Genomic DNA, 22383 nt, shown 5'->3' on the forward strand with positions numbered 1-22383 from the left:
AACTATTTATTCTTTAGCCAGATCAAGCCCAGGGAAGGACATGGCTTCATCCCCTACCTTAACTTAGTGTAAAGAACCTTTGATGAGAGCACTCAAGTATAGATTTTTGGAAATTCAAGCAGATTCTGCGGTTTGGATTGAGCTTGTTTGCTAAAAATATAGATTCTATGCAATCAACTAAAGTACATTTTCCACAGGTTGAGCATGAATGTCCTTTGGTGGAGAAAAAGCCAAACGCACCACATGGATCTTTACATGCAAGGCCCAAGGTTCAGGCCAAGGTCTGACTTTAAAGGAGATCCTGTGATTTTCTGTAGAAGCTTCTCGACGTGTGAACGCATATCCAGACAACCACAGCACATTTGGGATGGGATGTCATCTGGAAATCATTACAGAGCACAGACTTGCCCATGGGATTTCCTGCCCTTCCTGCCTGACGTGGGAACAGCCTGTTCCCCATCACTGGGCTGCTCCTGTTCCTCGACACACCAGCTACAGACAGGGGAGACAGAGCAAGTGTCTCCACACCGTGAGCTGCCTTCTCTTCCTGCCTTTTTGAATCATTCCTTTGTCCCAAGCTTCCAGCACAGAAATTCCCCTGCTGACATTCTGTGAGGAGTGTCCCTCCTGCTGGAACAGGGAGATGCTCCACGTTGGAGCACACACAGCCCACAGGGACGAGGGCAGTTTCCAGAGCTCTTGGCCAAGGCCTGAAACCAAATGGAATGGAGAGGTTTGGGTTTCCAGGTATTTTTTTTAACATATTTTGCTAAGCACAGAACAGTGCTGGAATAGCACAGAATATAAACTTCTTTCCTTTTTCAATTAATTTCACAAACTAAACAGGATCCCTAGCCTTCCTGAGCTACCTCAGGGACTCCCTGGAGTGTCTCATGTGTTCATATTTCAGCCTCCTTTCTGTCTGCATTTTATGCATTCCTCCTCCTAAAATTCTGAACTCCCTCTTCTCTCTCTTCTCTGCTTTTAGAAAGATTTTTACAGGCATTAAGAGGCTTCAGATGAAACACAAAGAGCCAAATTCTCTATTGCTGTATAATTTTTGCAGTCACTTCCACTACTGAAAAGCAAAACAAAATGTTAGTAAGGACATTTCTGATTTATACACAATTTCTGATAACTAATAGAGACAAAAAAAATGCTATTTCAGCTGCATATTCTGAGTGATCATATCCTGATTTGGTCACACATATTGAAGGTGGAAAAGCAGCAGGTAATACAGGTTCTAACAGCTTTAATAATTATCAGATGAACTCGCAGTCCTACACTGCAGAAGGGAAGTCTGACAAAGCAGGAACATCTGGATATAGCCAGAGCAGTTTGTGCATAATTACTGAACAAGCTTAGTTACCATCTAATTGTTTCCAAGCAGTTTAATGTTCTTAATACTGTGTCAAGAGCAAAGACAGAGATTTAATAGCTGACTTAAAGCCCCACTGTCAGGAGTCACTCAATGGCAGGAGAAGCAATCCTGCTCTCTGAGCTTCTAGCCAAGCATAAAACACCTCCAGAGAACTTTCTGCAATGGGGTGGATGAGTAAGGAGCTTGAAAATGGAGATCAGAAAACTGAGGGCCAGTGAAAAACAGAGAAACTACATTTTTAAGAACTCATCATTATTCACTAATCTCCCGAGTGTGTTTTCCTGAAGGAGCGTTTGGCTCATGCCATAGACAGTGGTGGAAGTGGCTGCTCAGCCCCACACACTGAGCAATTGTAACCAAATGGAGGTCTGGATGGGAGTTTATAAAAATGGACAGTGACTTTTCACATGGGCAGATAGGACAGGGTTTTAAATAGGACATGGTTTTAAGCTAAAAGAGTGGAGACTTACACTAGATGTTTGGAAGAAATCCCTGGAAGTGTCCAAGGCCAGGTTGGACAGGGCTTGGAGCAGCCTGGGATAGTGGGAGGTGTCCCTGCCCATGGCAGAAAGGTGAAATGAGGTGATCTTTAGGATCTCTTCCACCCATTCTGTGATTCTGCAGGGGATGATGGATGGATGATGGATGGATGGATGGATGGATGGATGGATGGATGGATGGATGATGGATGGATGGATGGATGGATGGATGATGGATGGATGGATGGATGGATGATGGACGGATGGATGATGGATGGATGGATGGATGGATGGATGGATGGATGGATGGATGGATGAATGGATGGATGGATGGATGGATGATGGATGGATGGATGGATGGATGATGGACGGATGGATGGATGGATGGATGGATGATGGATGGATGGATGATGGATGATGGATGGATGGATGGATGGATGGATGGATGGATGGATGATGGATGGATGGATGATGGATGGATGGATGGATGGATGATGGATGGATGGATGATGGATGGATGGATGGATGGATGGATGGATGGATGGATGAATGGATGGATGGATGGATGATGGATGGATGGATATGGATGGATGGATGGATGGATGGATGGATGGATGGATGGATGGATGATGGACGGATGGATAATGGATGGATGGATGGATGGATGATGGATGGATGGATAGATGATGGATGATGGATGGATGGATGGATGGATGGATGGATGATGGATGGATGGATGGATGGATGATGGATGGATGGATGGATGGATGGATGATGGATGGATGGATGATGGATGATGGATGGATGGATGATGGATGGATGGATGGATGGATGGATGGATGGATGATGGACGGATTGATGGATGATGGATGGATGGATGGATGATGGATGGATGGATGGATGGATGGATGGATGATAGATGATGGATGGATGATGGATGGATGGATGGATGGATGATGGATGATGGATGGATGGATGGATATGGAAGGATGGATGATGGATGGATGGATGATGGATGATGGATGGATGGATGGATGGATGGATGGATGATGGACGGATGGATGATGGATGGATGGATGGATGATGGATGATGGATGGATGGATGATGGATGGATGGATGATGGATGGATGGATGGATGGATGGATGGATGGATGATAGATGATGGATTGATGATGGATGGATGGATATGGATGGATGGATGATGGATGGATGATGGATGGATGGATTGATGGATGATGGATGGATGGATGGATGATGGATGGATGGATGGATGGATGATGGATGGATGGATGATGGATGGATGGATGATGGATGGATGGATGGATGGATGGATGGATGGATGGATGGATGATAGATGATGGATTGATGATGGATGGATGGATGGATGGATGATAGATGATGGATTGATGATGGATGGATGGATGGATGGATGATGGATGATGGATGGATGGATGGATATGGAAGGATGGATGATGGATGGATGGATGATGGATGATGGATGGATGGATGGATGGATGGATGGATGATGGACGGATGGATGATGGATGGATGGATGGATGATGGATGATGGATGGATGGATGATGGATGGATGGATGATGGATGGATGGATGGATGGATGGATGGATGGATGATAGATGATGGATTGATGATGGATGGATGGATATGGATGGATGGATGATGGATGGATGATGGATGGATGGATTGATGGATGATGGATGGATGGATGGATGATGGATGGATGGATGGATGGATGATGGATGGATGGATGATGGATGGATGGATGGATGGATGGATGATGGATGGATGGATGGATGGATGGATGGATGGATGGATGAATGGATGGATGATGGATGGATGGATGGATGGATGATGGATGGATGGATGATGGATGGATGGATGGATGGATGATGGATGGATGGATGGATGGATGATGGATGGATGGATGATGGATGGATGGATGGATGGATGGATGATGGATGGATGGATGGATGGATGATGGATGGATGGATGATGGATGGATGATGGATGGATGATGGATGGATGATGGATGGATGGATGGATGGATGGATGGATGATGGATGGATGGATGATGGATGGATGGATGGATGATGGATGGATGGATGGATGGATGGATGGATGGATGGATGATAGATGATGGATGGATGGATGGATGGATGATGGACGGATGGATGATGGATGGATGGATGGATGGATGGATGGATGGATGGATGGATGGATGAATATGGATGAGCTGCTAAGCTGTTGGTCCTTTAGCAAATACCTCAGACTAGCTAAAATCAGCAACAATTCAAAAATTTTCCATTGACAGCTGATGTGTTACAAAGGAAGGAGAAAAGAAAAAAACAACAAACACCAGCCACTTTTTATTGCCACTTGAATGTCAGCTGGCATACTCTGCCTTGGGAATATGTTCCCTAATTATACAGCCAGCCTTTCAAACACACTCTTCAACTCTCCCACATGTGGCATTTACAGTTGCAGTAATAATACAGCAGGCAGCCAAGAAGCAGAGACTAAGCACACCTCTGACCTGCAAGTGACCCTCTAATTAGTGGATGCACGAGGTTAACGAATGGAGCACTTCTTACTGGAAGGCGTGTTAGCAGCATGAACTCCAACCTCAGTAAACTGGGAAATCTATGCCAGCAGGTGTTTACACATTCATTAATGGCATTGGCACAACAGAATGCAGCAGAAAAGCCTTTTCGTGGTAATATTTTGCTGGGAGTAAAATGAGAGGTCTCTTTTTTCCTGCTCACAACAATTACTGCAGAGGCAGGATCGTAACAATGGAATTAGGGTGTTGTGTTTGGAAGCTGCAGGCAATCAATTCCCCAGTTGGCGCGGGATACTTTGCCAGGGTTTGCCTACCATCACTACCAAGTCACAAATCCCTTGCTTTATTCCCTTTGTTGGTAGTAAAATAGTTCAGGATGCTTGAGATTTCAAGTGGATTAGCACTTCCAGAGAGCTGGAAGCATTTTGACTTGGATTAGGAGGGTACATCTGGCCCAACACAAGGAGGAGAGACTTGGACAGCCCCAAGGTCTGCACTGGGGCAAGCAGAGCAGTGCTTCTGGAGCATCCTCCAGACCCAGGAGGCTGCATTTCCACCCTCAGTCTTCCTCTCCTCCCAGAGGCAGAATGATATCACAATAATCCAGAAAATCAGCACATCTGATTTCTCCCCTGTACTGGATGGGTAGAGTCAGCTCAGCCCCAGTCAAAGAGCTGCAACCCAAGGCACCAAACCAGAAGCTTCACTGTAAATGGGGTGAGAATTTCCAGCTTGCTCCTATCAGGACAGAAAGGGAAGGCTGCTGCTGTCTCCAGTCAGATTTATCAGAGCAGCTCCCAGCTCTGTACTTGTAGCAAATCAATAGCAGGGTTATTACTACAAACTGCTGATCCCAGTTTCCATCAAACAATGACACGGGCATGTCCCAAAACGTACTCAATCCTCAGTTAAACCTCCTAAGGCATGATCTAGAGCTGACAGGAAATATAACAGGTGAAAATTGCAGAGAAACTGATGTGAGCAGAGGAATCCCAGGACTGTGCATTCACAGCAGCACACATGGGGGAGGGATGGAGCATGAGCAGCTTGTTATTAGCAAAAGGGAGTTTGCTATTAACAAAATGGGAAACAGCTATTTTTTTCAAAAGAGTAATTTTGGTGGGAAAGTAATTTTTTGATGGAACACCAGAAATCTGGAAGCTATTTTTAAATTTTCTTTTTAAAGAAGAATAATGTAAATACTTCCAGCCTCGATCATCACAACCCCAATGGGCTCTAAGGATCTCTCATTTGAGAAAGGGAGCATCAGCTCTGTTGACAGAACTGATCATCTAAAGTTCTGTTAATAATTTTTCCTACAGAAATAAGACATTTCTTGAGCAGCTCATTGCTCCTAGAGTTGCATGGGTGCTGCTGGACTGACACAGCCCAACAAGGGACCAGTGCCAGGTGTCCTGGCTCAAACCTGCATCCTCCATCCCTCCTGCAGCAAAACCACAGAGGAGCCAGAGAGGAGGATTTTACACTTGAGAATCCTCTCTTCTTTGGACAACACTGAATTCTTGGGATAGTGAAAAAGAAAAGTCTGATTTTCCTGGCAAATCTGGAGCTCTATCCAAGAAGTTGATCTCTCTGTTGCTGCCAGTGGAAGGAAAGACTTCCAGTATTGGTCCTGCTTTAAGGCAGGTGAGGACAGAGCACTACGCTTCACACAGGGATTTTTCAGCTGCATTTGGAAGTAAGGATTCCCTTTGATCCTTAGTCTGAGGTGGGACTTTCAAGAAAATCCCCCCGAGTTATGGGAAGCAGCCCCACCAACAAGCCCACTTCTGGAGGGAAGGCTCCTCAAGGGGGCTTCCACATCACCCCCAGCCCAGCTGAGAAAAGCCAAACAAAGGCAATGATGGCAATTTGTTCAACAAGCAGCCAGAGGCTGAGCAATCAGAGCAGTTTGGAAGGAGGGGTGACAGCCAGCACCGGGGCTCAGGACAGAGATAAGCTGGTGCAGTTTGCCACGCTCCTGATTTCAAACAAGGATAAAGCAGCTGAGTGGTTTTCCCTGGAGAGGCTGGAGTTGAGTTGCCAGTGACTGTAGCTTATTGACTCCACTCCAGCTGAGCAGGCACAGAGCAGCCTCTAGAGGGAAAAAACACAAAGAACTTCCCCCCCCCCACCACTGGAAGATGAGGGGATTTTTGTCTAATCCCTAAACAAACACATTTAATGCCATTAAAGACTCTCTGGCATTACTGACACGTATCATTCTCATGCTGCTGCATGCAGAGCACAGGCTGGATTTGTTGCATTGCATTCACAACCTGTCCCCAGTGGTAAAAAAGAGCTCTCATGTCACTGTTGACTAGAAATAGGAGGAAAGTGGGAAGTTGACTTCAGGGAAATGGATAATTTTAAAGATTTTATGGCCCAATATCTCTAATTAATTTCAACGAACTAGTGCAAATCTCAAACCAAGCTAATGCTCTCTTCCTTCTCTTCTTGTTCGATGACCTTTCTCTCCTCTACTCTTCTTCCTAACAATTAGTCCAGTTCAGAAAGGAGCATCTCTTCTCTTGTGGGGCAATAGGAAGGGAAGCACAAGGAAAAGAAGGGTGACAGCTGAACAGAATATCTCAGAGGTCCTGACACTTCAATACAAAATATTTTCTTCTTCCCATCTTGAAACAGAAGGCACACACACAAAGCCCAAAAGTTCTATGAAGATGCCCAAGCCAACATCAACTGAATTGAGCAGATATCAACAATATTTTTCAAATGCCACTAAAATAGTTTGTTTCTTCTCTTTATTTTTAAGAAGGAGAAATATTAACCTGCATTCTGTTTTATTAGAAATCAGTCATAATGCCAAAGCAATACAGCATTTATATTAAAAAAACTCATTGCTGAAGCTGGGAGTATTTAATTCTGTAACACAATAAAAGTCTAATTATCTCTTAAAATTATCCCTTTCTCATTAAGGGCTATTTCAAAAACTGGATTTCAAGACTTATATTTCCCAGACATTCCTGACCAGCTCTTCTCTGAGCTACATAGATAGAGATGATTATGGGGTTAGGAATTCAAATCACTGACATGATGAGTTGGACAGGGGTGGCCCAGCTCCAGCTTGTACTCAGAGCCTGCTACCACTTGACTCCTGCTCCATGGCCTGGGGGCAGAACGAGCTCTGCAGATGCTCCTCCTTTGCCCATCACTGTGGTAGGTCTTCTGCAGGCTCCAGGTGAACGGGTGATTCTCACAGTGATAAATACTTGCAGAAAAACGATTTTGGAAAGGATCTCAAATCACGTTTTTCTAGATTTAATACAACACCTCCGCACAAAGGGCACCTCTACCCCAGCTCTTCAGCATTCTCTGAAGTACATGGCTGCTTGGAGACATGGCCATGGACCCACTGGGCTATTCCAGTCTTCCCATGAAGCCTCTAAGACAAGCACAGTGCAGCTCCCCCTCCATGGAAGCAGCAGGAAGAACCAGTCCAGCCTGGTTCCTGACGACTGTGCCCATCTCACACCCTCCTCCTGCTGCAGTCTTTCCTCCTTACAAAATCCCACCTCCAGCTGCCCAGGAGCCACTCTCCCCTCCCTGATTTCAACAGCACAACCAGCAAAACCAGCAATTCTCCTCTGATCAGACCAGTTTCACCCTGGTCAGGCCAGGGAGCAGTTACCAGAGCAGCTTTGCTGGTGGACATGGGGGAGAGCATGGACAAACAGCCAGGAAAAATAGCCACTCTAACCAGCAGAGCTGCAGCCTGAGGACAAGTCCCCAGCCTTACAAATACCCTCTGGTTTAGGGCACAGACACTTTCTTTAGCAAGTCTGATGGATTCTGGCTCTGTCTTCTCACCTTGCTCTGCCTCAGGCTCCCACACAGGGACCTGCAGAAGTGCCAGCACCTCGTTGTCCCCAGCTCTTCCAACCCCAGCAGCTTCAAGCACAGGAATTGCTCCAGCAAAAATAAAACACACCAAGCCTGTGGCATCATTGCAACACTGCTGCCGTTCACCTGAGCAAAATAAAGCCAAAACCGTCCCTTCAGAAAAGGAAGAAAACAGTTTTGTAGGGCTATAATGATGAGGAGTTCAAATCTAACCACATATATAAAACTTTAAAACTCTCATAAACAGATTTTGAAAGGGAGCCAGAGGCAGTGGTGCAAACGTGAGCAGCTCCAGTGCAAAGCAATATCAAAGGCGCAACAAAAAACCTGGGTAAGGAGAAAGAAAGAATCAGTGAAGAGTTTTCCATTTTTGTGTGTGCAGAAATAGCTTGAAAATAGGATATTTTATAAGCAGGGAGAGATTGGGTTTATTTTCTTATTTTATTTGATTTTTTGCACCCCTGATTAATTGGTAAGCACCGCCAGAACACAGACACATGCCAAATGCAGATGTGTCAGGTTCTTCAGGTGGCCCCGAGCCAGGTAAACATTTGACCACAAAGCCCACCTAATTTTAGTGGGCTGAAGTCTGGAAAAGTGATTAACTACAGAAAGGCCAGTGTATTGCTTTGTACCTGGGGAATGAGGGAGCAAAGCAAAGGCTCTCAGGTCCTAATTAAGAAACTGCCTTCTCACTCCGTGAAAAGCCGGAGCGCTGTGAAACGAAGGAAGCTGGTGCTTTTCCAACAGTGCTCATAAACCTGTCAATAAGTGAAGAAAGTGGCCTTGATGGCATGAAAAGCCATCTCCAAGAAAAAAAAAAAGGGGGAAAAAAACCCTCTTTGCTGTCCAATAAGGCCTAACAAATCATCTATGAACATATAAATGGCAAATTTAACTGCAAATTAGCAGTGTTTAGGAAATCCAGACGGTTAGCCAGCTAGAAAATGTGAAAATCAAAAGCAGGATATTCAAATTCAGCAAATTCTTTTGGGGTTTTTTCATCCTGGGTTTCTCTGTTGGTACTCAAGACAGCAGGGAGCTGTCCTTCCTTTGGAAGCAAAATGTTCCTGTTGGGAGCAGGATGCCAACAGCATGGCCAAGGTGGGCACGTCCCATTTCAGGGGATCCCACCCTGGGGACCTTTTCCCAGCAGGATGAGGCTGTGATGAGTTTCCTACAGACCCATGGTATGGCACAGACCTGGTTTCCAGATGTAGCTTTCACAGCTGTGGGAAAAGTCCATCACCTTATCTTTACAGACTCCAGAGCTTCCAGAGGACTCAAATGGCTACTTCTCTTCATAAAATTAATGGTGTGCTTTTTATGGATTTTCATACAGCTGGGAGCCTGATTCTGCTTAGAAGGGGCTGTTAATACAATTACCAGGCTGGTTTTGCACTGTAAATTCTCTGTTGTTTTCTTTGCCCTGTTTAGGAGTTTCATTTAGACGTGCTGTGGAAATCAAGTCGGGTTGTTACCACAGCTGTACTGAAGGCTATGCTGGCACTTGCTTTATAAAAAACATATTTTCAAGGTTTATAATAGCAATAAAATTTTCCCCTCTCACCAAAACTTGGCATTGACACTTCAGCAGAGCTCCAGAGGACACTTTTTGGAGAATTTTGAAGAAAATAGGCACACACCCCATGCAGTCTCCAAGTCCAGAGGTTTTAGGGGGCAGACAGGACTTGCGGGTTGGAATTGGGGCCATTTCTTCAGCATCCACACCATGGCACGTGGTTTGGTTACCTCCCAAACACAGGCATACCTAAAAAGCACTTTAATCATTTGTCCTCCATTAGGAAGTGGTACCACATTAAACATTAACTTAATTGCAAGCTGATAAATCTCCTGAAGTGAATACAGTTATAAATGGGGGGGGGGGGGGGGGCGGTTTGAGGTGTTTTGCATCTTTTTTAAACTCCGTTTCCTCACAGGAAAAATAAATTTTACCAGTGTAAGTTCCTACACTGTTACGATTATCCCAACACAATTTTGAACATGCAGTTATTAAAAAAATCACAGTTTTATCCAGTGTGACCATATTAAATATTAAATATAAGCCACACTTAATCAAATGAGCAAGGAAGGGGAGAGAGGAAGCACAGCTCAATTTAAGCATATTTATTTACCACTAGAAAAACAATCAGGAAACTATTTTCTCCTCCCAGAAGAGTTTGAGATTCCCAGGAAAAATCAGATGAAAAGTTAATCTCAAGAATATTCAGGTGTTGAAAGACAGGAAGGAAAGGAGAAACTTCACTAGATGCATGAAAATGGGACAATGTTTTGTTTTGTTTCATCTTTATGTGTCTTGTTCGTTTGTCTTTAGGCAAGATGCAATTTTCAGCCCAAACCAGATTTTTTTAAATCTATTTCAGAAGATGTTGACTTAAGCCATTTAGGAAGCTAACCAAACACAAGAGGGCAAAAAGAAAAGTTCTTGCAAGGATAAACCATGTTTAAAAGCCAGGAATCTGGGGATGGTCAGGTGGATCAGACCTTGCAAGGAGCAGGGCTGACATGGAGCCCTAGAGAGATCTGTGCCATTAAAAATGCATGTTCATAAATGATCCGGAAAAGGGCGTGAGCAGTGAGGTGGGAAAGTTTGCTGACAATACTGATTTTGAGAGCATCATAATGAACTCCAAAACAATTTTTTGATACGCTGCCAGGTAATTAAATGGCAGAGGAAATTCAACACATATAAATGTAAAGGGAGTCACCTGGGAAAAGTACAATCTAAACTTCCTGTGTGGAATTATGGGCTCTAAGTTGGCCAAACCACACAGGAGCAATGCTTTGGGTTGTGAGAGATGGATTTGTGGAACATCAATCCATTGGTCAGCAGCAATTTTTTTTTAAAAAAGCATCATTGGAAATTATTAAGACTAAAGAACAAACCAGGGAATACCCTCTTACCCCTGCGTAAGTCTGGGCTTCACCTGCAGCTTCATCACCATGTCCAGGTGTTGTTCCCTGAAAGGAGACTGTGGTGTTCAACCCCTCACAGCTTTACTTTATTGGTTTGGGTTTTTGTAACTAGTTATGCAGCAGGTCAGAATTTCCCAAATACTAAGATTTCTCTGAATTTTAAACTTCAGGACAAAGGCCAGCATAACAGATCTATAATGAACAGCACTGTGTTGTTGATTTTATCGTGGACTAATATTATTATTGTCCGCTACTGCATCACATTCTGCCCAGGACACCACATGGTGGTGAAGAACAGCTGGACAGAGTTCAGAACTGGCTTTCATGGGCCACTGCTGAGAAATACACCAGAAAATAAGACCAGAGGGCTCTGCATGGGGAAAAAACTACAGCCGTGTCTGGTCTGTCCCTTTCTTTCAATATTTTTTTTTCCTTGCTGTGATTTTCCTTCTCATTTACCTCAATCAATCTCTTCTCATTTCCAGGCCAAAGACAATTCCGTAGGGATTCACTGCAGTTGTTATTTTCACGGGACAGCAGCCACGCCGAGTGCTAAATTAATTAGCCATCACCTTCCACTTCCTCTGCTTAGGGCAGACTGGAACAATTACTGCTTTTCAAAGCCCACCTTCACCCCTGCCATCACGAACCTGCTCAGTGGAGACCCAGCCAGTCCAGCAGGAAGTAAGAGTGAACCCTGAAAAGCCTTTGCCAAGGTATTTTTAGAATCAAGACCCTTAGAGTAAGAGTGTGCTGCCACTGTGTGTGCCTTGATTATAAGGTTTGGAGTTGAAATTAGAGTATGAGAGCCTTTGACAGCATTGGCACAATGAAGAAAGAGGTGGGTATGATCTCCCAGGTTTACGAGGGACATTCTTTTCCTGTAGATTGTAGTTTAACTACATAGCTAGGAGATTTCTCTCCCTGCTCCAGTTTTGGTTTTTTATCCCTCAGAAATGAGTAAGAGAAGCATCTGGTTTGCACAGGCAGCTCCACAATGGAAAGGAGAGCATTTGTGGGTCAGCCCCGAGGCTGGACAGTGAGCTCTGTTGGAACAGCAGCAGCACCTCTGGTCATTCACTGGATGGACTTTCTCCCCGTATCAAAACCTGGCACCAGTCTGAGTTTCAGTGTGCCCAAAGATCCCTCTCTGATGCATTCTGTGTTTGGCTACTCAAGCTTCCTGCTCTGCAACAAGTTTAGCCCTGGGCCAAGCTCTGATATCATTCACATCTCATCACCCCAGTGATGCTAATTTGGGCACCATGTTACCCACATCTGTCGACTTTTTGTGATAAGTGTATTTCTGATCACTGCAGTTCCTCTTTATCCACAGCCAAGAAAACGCCTCCAGCAACATCTCCAGCAAGTCTGGTCCGTATGTTTGGGGGTTTGGGGGTCTTTTAGCTAGTAGCTGTTAATAAAATAAGGGATAGCTTGGGGCTGGAAGAGACCAGAGGGGCACTGCAGTCACCTGCAGAGCATCAGATGGATACAACAATGAGTGTTATAGCTTGTTTTTAGAGAAGAAAGGCATCTCATCTCTGGAGCTTTCCAAAGCTGAAAATACCTGTGCAACCTTCCCATCACTCCTGGCAGAAGTCCCAGGTACCTGCAGCCTGGATGAACAGAAGGCACCAAAAATGCATTTCTGTTCCCAGGGGCAGCAGCAGGAGATGTCCTGTTCCTGTGGGGAGAAGAGAACAGAGCAGTCTCTCACCCCAGAGTGGCTCTTTCTGCTCCTCATGGGGAAAGTTCAGGGCACATCAAGGCATCCTTCTGCAAATCTGAAAGCAGATCTTGCAGAGCTGCTCTCTCTCTCACAGGAATGGATTCCTAGCCTGACCTCACCTTACGGCAGAGACCACCGCTGTGAAATAAAACATGGCTTTTGGAGCTGTGTTTTTATGATCTATGAAATCACCCAGACCTTTTGGGTAAATAAATTCTGGCTATGAAGCTGACCTCTTAGCTTCTAGCAGATCACTAAAGCCTTAGGGTTTTTCATTAGGCTTCAATAACCACTACAAATCCCTGTTTTCTAGTCTTTCTTTAAAATCCCTAGGAGGTAAAGTCTCATGATAAGCTTTGCTTCAAATATCAACTAGAGATACAAGTTCAATAAGTGTAATATTTTAACTGCAGAGTGCCAGAGGCAAGCAGTGCCAGTCACACAAGGCTTTTGTGAAGTTATTTCATTGTGCTGCCTATGTTGTCTCTAAAGTACTCTCTCTTAAAGGTTGGCTTCACAGCTCCAACTGATTTCAGTCAACAAGCAAGTGTGAGGAACAGCCTCATCCAGAGAAAAGCATCAGATTTCCTTCCTCAGCATCCTCTGTTGTTGATCAACAAAGCCCAATATGGCCTCAACTGAGGGGCCACAAATAGAACCAATAATGGATTAAGGACACAGAGAGGAAGGGGAAAATGAGATGCTGAAGATGTCATCCAATGAAGAACGCTTTCAGTCAAAAGGAAAAGCAATATATCAATCTCCACATTTCTTACAGGCAACATTCCAGCATGCCAGAAGGTGCAAAATTGAAATCCAAAGAATCATGCAATTAAGCTGCAAAACTGACTAATACAAAAAGTTCTTCAGGCTACAGACTCAGCAAGAATCAATACAATTCTTTATATTGCTTATTAACATAAAAAATATTACGTAAGAGTACTAGAGCAGATGTCAAACCCACCTAGACATTTTCTCAGTAAGTTTGAGGCACAATTCTGTCCTAGAGACAGAACACAAAACTGTACAGGTCTGATTAGTCCAACAAGATCAACTGTGGCATGAGGTTTTCAAAAAAGACTTGGTTAGAGTGAGAAGTGTAGTGACAGGCAAGACCAGAAAGAGCATTCCATGATCAAGGAACAAAAACTCCAAATATACTCTGAAATTTCTAGCACCTCTCTATCTTCAGAAAATGGATAACATTACTCGTAGAGAAAAAGTCCAGCTGTTGCCAATTACAACCCAGCATATCTCTCTTCCAAAAGCAATGTGGTTGAATACTTCATATAAATCATGACTTTCCTGAAGTCAGTGCCAATTTGCTGCTGCCCAAACTGAACAGGGCTATATTTTGGTGTAGTCAGATTACAGTAACTGCTGTCCCTATGCTGCTCAAGCACTTTGGAATTCAAACACATTGACATGAACCAAGAAATCTCCTTTTGACTTCCCTTGTGCTTGAATCAGCCTCCCCATCTCCCCCTCTGACAGAAGGGGACGGGGAGCAAATCCTTTCCCCTCCCTACACAAGCACTTGGTTCACATTAACTGTAAAACCCACATAAGATTACAGAGGAGTGATTCACAGGGAAAGGCAGAGAAGAAGGAATGGCAGCTCCCAGGCAGCAAAGTCTTTATTAGGAGGCTGGGGGCGAGGAGGTTGTCTGGAACACACCCAGACCTCGTGGATCCATCTTTCAGAGTGAAGTAACCAAGCACACCCGTGTGCCAGCTGGTTTGTATAAAGTCCCTGCTATTGCCCTCCAGCCATTCCTCCAGCCCTGGTGTGACACTTTCCCGGCTTGCTGAGCTCACTGCCCCTTGCAAGTGGAAGTTTTGATGAAGTGGAGCAATGGTAACCACATGGCCTTTTTCACCCTCACCAAGTCATCTGCTCCAGCAGGCTTCTGCTCATGGGATGCAGGATTTCACACATTGGCTCATAAGGTCCCAGCAGAAAAATAATAGACACGTGGGACGGAGTGCACCTTGCTGCCTGCATAATTTTGGGGCTTGGTTGTGTTTTTTTTCCTAAAGATCCTCACAGTCAATTTTCCTTCTGTTTTCATTTGTTGACTCAGCTGCACTCGCAGCCCAAGGCGATGGATCTGGCCTGGCAGGGCCTTCATTCCTGCAGTTCTCTTGCTGGCAACAGCTGGGATCACTGCAGGTTTGAGGGTCTGCAGTGTATAGGTTCTGATTTAAGCAGGGGGAAAAAAAACATCCCCAGACTGCAGGCTAAAATCCTCTCAGCCACGTAACATTGCTGTGTCTAGGATTTCCACTTTTCCTCCACCCATATGTTCTTTAAGTCATCAAAGTTTGTTCAGCCTAAAGAAGAAGAGATTGAGAGAAGACCTCATTGTCATCTTCAATGTCCTCACGAGGGGCAGTGGCGGAGCAGGTACTCTCCTGATGTACAGGATGGCCTGGAAATTATTTAGGGGAGGTTTAAGTTGAATAGCAGGAAAAAGCTTTCCACCCAGAGGGTGTTGAGCACTGGAACAGTGGTGACAGCCCCAAGGCTGCCAGAGCACTGGGAGCATATAGACAGTGGTCTCAGGCACAGGGTGGCACTGTTGGGGTGTCCTGTGCAGGGCCAGGAGTTGGACTGGATGATCCTGATGAGCCCCATCCACCTCAGCCTCTTCTATGATTCTACGATTAAAAAAAGGATGATCAGGAGATGGTTGATTGCCTAACCAGAGCTATGCTGTGGAACTGAGGAGCAGTTATTAGGGTTAAAGGACTATTTGTTATTAGTTAATAGGCAATCTGCTGTTGTCTGCCTGATCAATGACACATCATGGCCATTACTCTAGCCATGCTTTACTATCACCTTCTATTTTTGAGACATACCCTCCCCCAAAATAAAACTTGACTGAAGGTGTTATATGAAGCTATTCTCTTTACACTCTTTAGCTGTAAATTATTCCCATCCTGTTCCATTGTCTTAATTTAAGAAGGGTTGCCAATTCCAGGAGTATTTTCTGCACCAAGATGTTCCTGTTAGTCACCCACAAAAAACATTTAAGTCTCAGAAACCAAAAATGGTGGGCTGAAAACAAGCACAGACATTGCGGAAAATATATAAAATCCTCTAATGAGCTCTCTTGCCAAGACTTGATGAGATCCTTCACAACCAGAAGACTCTCTGGTAAATTCCAATGCGTACAACGTTAATCCATGGCTGGTGTAACTCTCCCTGAGTCACTTTTGCTCCAACACTTTCCCCTGTGAGCTCTGCAGGAGGCATACACAAGATTTATGGGTACAGAATAACTATTTATTGGTCATTATCCCCTGTAGTTCTCAAGGAGTTACATCCTACCAGGATAATTATTATTAGTAGACTCAGTGAGTTTCTGCTAGCCAAGGTGGAAATGTGTTCCCCTTCTTCACACAGGCTGATTCCCAGTCTTCATAGTTGCTGTTTTATTCTACATTTTTGCTTACAGTTTTATAACTTTCCTTTTTTTTATAACTTTCCACATCAACAGTTTCCCTCTTGAATCCTTAAGTCATTATCTCAACAATGACTCTCTGTTTTCCCTTTTCCTACCTTTCATGCCTTTAGCCGATAGACTTTCTCACAGCTCAGAAACCATTTTCTCAGCAAAACAGATCCAAGGTCACACAGCTGTGCTCCTCCAAGCCAGGCCTTGGGTCTGAGAGAGCTGAATTCCTGGGCTGCAGGTTACTTTGGGTCATCTTGGCAACCCAGGGCTCATTTTCCTGGCTTAAAAAGCTCTCTGCTGATTCCCAGGGCAGAAATCCTACATGGCCATTTGAACACTCGGTTTGAAGCATGAGCAGCCAGGACAGAGCCCCAAGGGTCAGACTAAGCCAGGCTAAATCCCACAGCAGCATTTTTGTGTCCTAGCACACAGGGGAGAGCCTGACACAAACCCAGCCACCAGACCAACAAGCAGCGTGTGCTGGTGACACCACAAGTGAGATATTTCCAAAAGGAAAAGACACCAGGATTTCCTCAAGGCTTGAATGTGTTGAGTGGGGAAGGATGTGTTGTTGCCATTGAAGAACAGCAGCCACTGAACATCCCTGAGCCCAGCAGCTGCTGCCTGGGTGCATTGTTTTCAAGGAAAAAGGCAGAAAGAAGAGGGGCTGAGCTCTCACAGAGCTTCAAAACAGCAGATGGGAATTCACCCTCAGGAATGCTGTGCTGAGCCTCAGTGCACCTCAAAGGCCATCATTGCATCTGCATGGGAAATTACTGCTCTAGATGAGGGCCAGGGGATCCCCACCCCAAAACAGGATGGGTGTGAGTCAGGAATGAGCATCATTTCTACATTTAGTTGAGTGGAAAGTTTTCAATAAGGCATGGGGAAAGTGGATTAATGGGAAAACTTTGATGGAAGTGAAGTAGGTTTGGAAAACTCTAATCTTTCTTGTCAAATTGGAATTTTTACCACAAATGCGTTGACCCTTTACATACACACATACAAACACACAAATACAAATATTTTGCAATACCAAAGCTAGTGTCTCAGCAAAAATTTGCTTCAACACAACCAATCTCCTACCAAGAAGCAATTTTAATAGTTCTCAGTCAGCCCTGCCCAAAAGACCATATTGTGAGAAAAGAGCTGAATAAAATGAGCTTTCTTCCTTCTGAGCATGAAAGGAACCAGCACAAAACAAACTCCAGCACCATTTTTCACTTTATCCCCAAAATCAGTCAAACAATTAACTGCAAGTAGCAGCCATTGTGGCTTGAATTCTCATCATCTGTGAACTAATCCATGAGTTTTTGTGAGCCAGTCCATGACTTCATTCCTCAAAGCTGCTCACCCCAGAGCTGGAATGAATAAGTTTCATCCAATGGACCATTCATACCAGTGTGGTTGCTCTTCACTACCCAAGTGTGAGACTGCCCATACACACAGGTCACACATTATCATTTCTACTACTGTAGTGAATAAAGACAGAAAGGAGGAAACAATCCCTTCCCTGTTCATGCAGGAGTACTCTCTCATTTCAGAAGATAAGAAAGAGCTCCAAAACAAAGCATGCAAGTAGGAAAGGATTCTTAGAGCTACTTGAATAGCCAGAGATAATTAGGAGGATCAGCCCTAGGCAAGACAACTGATGTAATTACTGAAAGATATGCAGACATAGACTTTGCCTTATAATAAAAAATTCACCTGAAGACAACTAAAAATATCTAAAGAGCCTAGGGTATGCTGTAGAAAACACCAAGATGACTGGACTCCAGCATTACCATGATAACAACCAACAAGTATGTTTAAGAACAGGTTATCATCCAAGATGTTAAACCCTTACAGTATATTTAACTGAGGTATTTGTATCTCCCTGCTGCAACCCCCACATCATCCTTTGGGCTCATTCTGTTACCAAAAATTGGTTAAAATGAAAAAGTTCCTTAACACCATTAAGAAGCAGGCATTCTTTATCTAGCCAGATACACGAGGGGAGATCTCCAAAAGTTGTGTGTACTGAGTAAAGTTTCTGTTTATAGACTGTGTTTTACATACATATTCATTGATTGTCCCAGAATAAATATGCATATGATAATAATTTCCTCAGAATCATTAACATATTTCCCCTCCTCTTGACACGTGCGTTCTGCTGTCCTGGGGGGGTCTTTCTGGTGGTCCCTGGTGGTCACAGACCCTGGTGTTGCAGCTGGCAGAGCACTGGGGCTGGTGAACTTCCAGTTCCCCTTCTTACACAGTGGGAATTGTGCAGTTCCCTCTTCCCAGGGTTTTTGAAGAATAAGCATTGTGTTAGCTCACCAGGTATAAACAATTTACCCCCTGGTAACAGTCCCATTGCCAGGACTTCCATGGCCCTAGCAGAGTGGATACCTTCTACTGCATTTTCTGTCCTTGCAAAGGTTCATCTTTAGCAGCTTCCAGGCAGTGAATGCTTCTAGATGGAAATGGATACACCTGCCAGGTAGTGCAAGCTGCATTCCCATCCACATAGAGGCATTCCCAGCTGGAAGCTTGACATTAAAACGTCACTCCTAGTCCTACAGCAGAGCTGGAAGAAAGCTGGCCCACAGAAAGGTAAGTTGCTAATACACCTGCTCCAGATGAGAGTATCAAGATTTAAATAGGCACCAAATTTGCATAATACCCTTGAGATGAGCAGCGTTACAGCAAAGCCTTGCAATGCATGAAGGATTTATTTTGTGTCTTATCCATTTCTGTATTCCAGAAGAGACCATTAATCATTGTGCCAATACTTCAGAGATTTCACTGAAAGCTCCAACAGCTCTAGATTATCAAGGAATTATATATTTTTCCCCACTGAATAATCATTCCCAGAAGCCTGCAAGGAAAGCAAAAGAATCACATTCTCATCATGTAGGCTAATGACACTGCAAGCGATGACGTTCACTTTTTATGACTACCCAAAGACACTAAAACCTCTCTTTTTGACCAGCTGAAAGGATTTGTTCATTACTGCTTCATTTCCAGCTAGATGCAGACCCACATCTTCCTCAGTGCCCTGGCTACACAGGACCTCTATAAAAAGAAAAAATTCCCAGGGTTATTGCACTATCACTGTAATGAGGGATTCGTCCCAGCTCAGGAATATGGAATGGAAATTTCTGTAAAGCCACTACACTCAGCCTCCTCTGCATGGGTCCTGCCTCCCCTGCCACACTGGGGACCCCACACCACATCTTGGGAAACCCAGGTCAATCTTTGAAAACTCACTGTTGCCTGCCTTGGCACTTGAGCTGGCCAGCAAGGAATACTGGAAGCTGGACAGTGGCAATGCATTTAATCCAGCAGTGACTATTTTGTTCACGACATCAGAGGAACCTGGGAAAGCCAACAAAAGCTCAAAACTTGTGGACAGGTGGGATATTTAGAGAGGTAGAACCTTGTATTGAAGTGGTTTGAGGGCTTAACTCACTTAAGCTCCTCTTGAAACTGCCAGGCTCAGATATATGGTGATGAGGCTATAAAACTTTCCTGTTGAGACTAATGTACAGATCAATCCAGAAGCTACATAAAATTTGTCCCATCTGGAGAGAATTCTGTATGTGATATCTTGCCATCAGTCGTCTGTGATAGCCTTTAAACCTCCAGCCTCTGCTTTGATACACATGTGGTTTAACTCAATCTGTTTTCCTTAAATACAAAAGTGAACACATCTGGCAGTGATGTTTAGACTGGGAAAACCTTTTGATAAGGGGAAGGAGGTTACTGAATATCAAAAAAAGCCCTGTACCATCACTGCTGGGATCAGTGGAACTTACTGCTGTGTTATTCATTTGCTCTGAATCTTCAGCTGCTTCTGCAAAGACACCCTTGGAAAACTATTACAGATAGCACTCATGCTATCACATGCAGTCACGATGCAGTCACAGATCACGGCAAAAAAAGTGTGCACAAACGTCAATACTGTGATCACTCTTACTTGCAGTACCTGTTAACACTCAAAAAACACCTTCAAAGACCAATAAATAATATACACAGTCACTCAAAGGAGGAAGCCAGTGCAGGAAGTAGAGCTACTTCAGGAGATTCCTTGCTCTTCTGCTTTCAGCCTGAATTGTAAAACCAAGTTGTCAGTAAGGATCCCTTGCTGTGAGACCATGGGCCTGTCACTGCCATGCAGACCAGTGACTTCTGAGCCCAGTGGTCCTCATCACCCAGGACCAGCCACAGTGCAGAGCTTTCAAAAGCACGACAGGCATGAAGCTATGTGCTGCAAGACCTCATGAGACAGCTTGTAGCACAGCCAAATCTTCATCAAACACCAAGGAATCTCAAGGAAAGACACACAGTTTGAGTGCTCACAGCTATGGGAACTATTTCCTGTGGTGGGCACCAAAGAACCCAATCCCAAAACTATTCACAAATCCAAGTCAAATCCAGTGAGCCGTCACTTCCCTCTCTCAGATCAGCAATCCATGAACAGCAGCATTTTGCACAGTCACCCCCCACGTGGGACCTGCCTGTTTTTGTCACAGGCTGAGGCGTTTCTGACAACACACAGAGATGGAAAAAGGGACACAGACCAGTGCAGCTACAGTCAGGCACAGGACATATCCCAGCTCTGCAATCTGCCCCACCCCACATCCCAAGCTGGATGACTTCATCCCTTCTCACTGCACAGATCCCCGCTGGGCTGGTTAGCAGGACAGATGTGCTCTGCTTTACAGCAGGAAGACTCTTTGGTAGAGCAACAATGAGAAATATAATCATTCTTTAAATGAAAACTGATCCAAACCTGACAGGGATGCCAACAGAGACTAAGAATCCCAGAGGAGAGGGCTTGCTTGGGAGATTTGTGGAATTTCCTGCTTCTGGACCAATCAGAAATAGTACAAGACCATAACAATATATTCTGATGACAGTGTACCGTGTCACTCATCATTTTGGCCTGAAAATTGGAATTAGAGATGAAATAATGGGAAGAAGAAACTTGTTTCACACTTGCAAGGTTTCCTCAAAGACTCCTCAGGGAGATAGGAGTGGTGTTCTTCCATCTGTATTCCCTCACCCATCCCATCTTTATAGACACTCACCTGGCAAATTACATCTGTTTCTGGAACGTGTTCTCAGGAATTTGAGTAAAGGATATTGTAGTTATAAATGAGAATATCCACACTGCCTGGCAGACAGTGTATCCACTGTGTTCAAAGAATTAATCAACACATTTCAGAGAGCCTCAGGAAAAAAAGGGAAATTCAAGGGGTCATTGATCCCTGTGGGTTAGGTATTCTACACTGTGAAAATTTCCGGTCATCTCATAATCTTTCATACATCAAAGCCATCAACAGCCCTGGGAGATAAGCAAGAACTGTTATCCCACTCTTCTGGTGGGAGAACCAACAAATGCAGAACATGGGCTCAACACAAAGCAAGATCTTGACTGTTGGCTTTCTAAACTCTCAGTGGATCCCTTCACACTTGGCAAGGCTTTCTCTGAGTTCTGTTGAAACCTCATGAGCCCTAAATCTGCCACTGCCTCAGTTTTGAGCTGGGAGAGGTGGTTTGTGCTGACTAAGCTGCCGCTCCCCACCCGTTCAGCGCTGCACGTGGCAGTTCCCAGCTCTGACAGTGCCATGGTTCCTACTGCCCCACAATCCAAGGCTCCTGCCTGCAGTGTTTGCACTGTATGCCCACGCAACAAAAGGAAGGCTCACAGCCTCTCAGACCCTGTGTCACTGCTGAATCCCCTTTCCTGAGATGAACTTTTCATGTGGCTTTGCCATGATGCTTCAAACCACTGGTGGCCAATCCCTCACTCTGTCTCCTACCCACAGAATCACCCTGCACCTCCCTGATGACTGCAAACCTCCTGTCCTTTCCCATTCATGTGGAGCAGTTCTCATTTCCACCAGCCCTATCAACTCTCCCATTTGGCACAACACAGGCCAGTAGGTTGAGGAAGGCAATTCC

Source organism: Cinclus cinclus, chromosome 20 (genome assembly GCF_963662255.1).
Source record: "Cinclus cinclus chromosome 20, bCinCin1.1, whole genome shotgun sequence".
Lineage (NCBI taxonomy): Eukaryota > Metazoa > Chordata > Aves > Passeriformes > Cinclidae > Cinclus > Cinclus cinclus.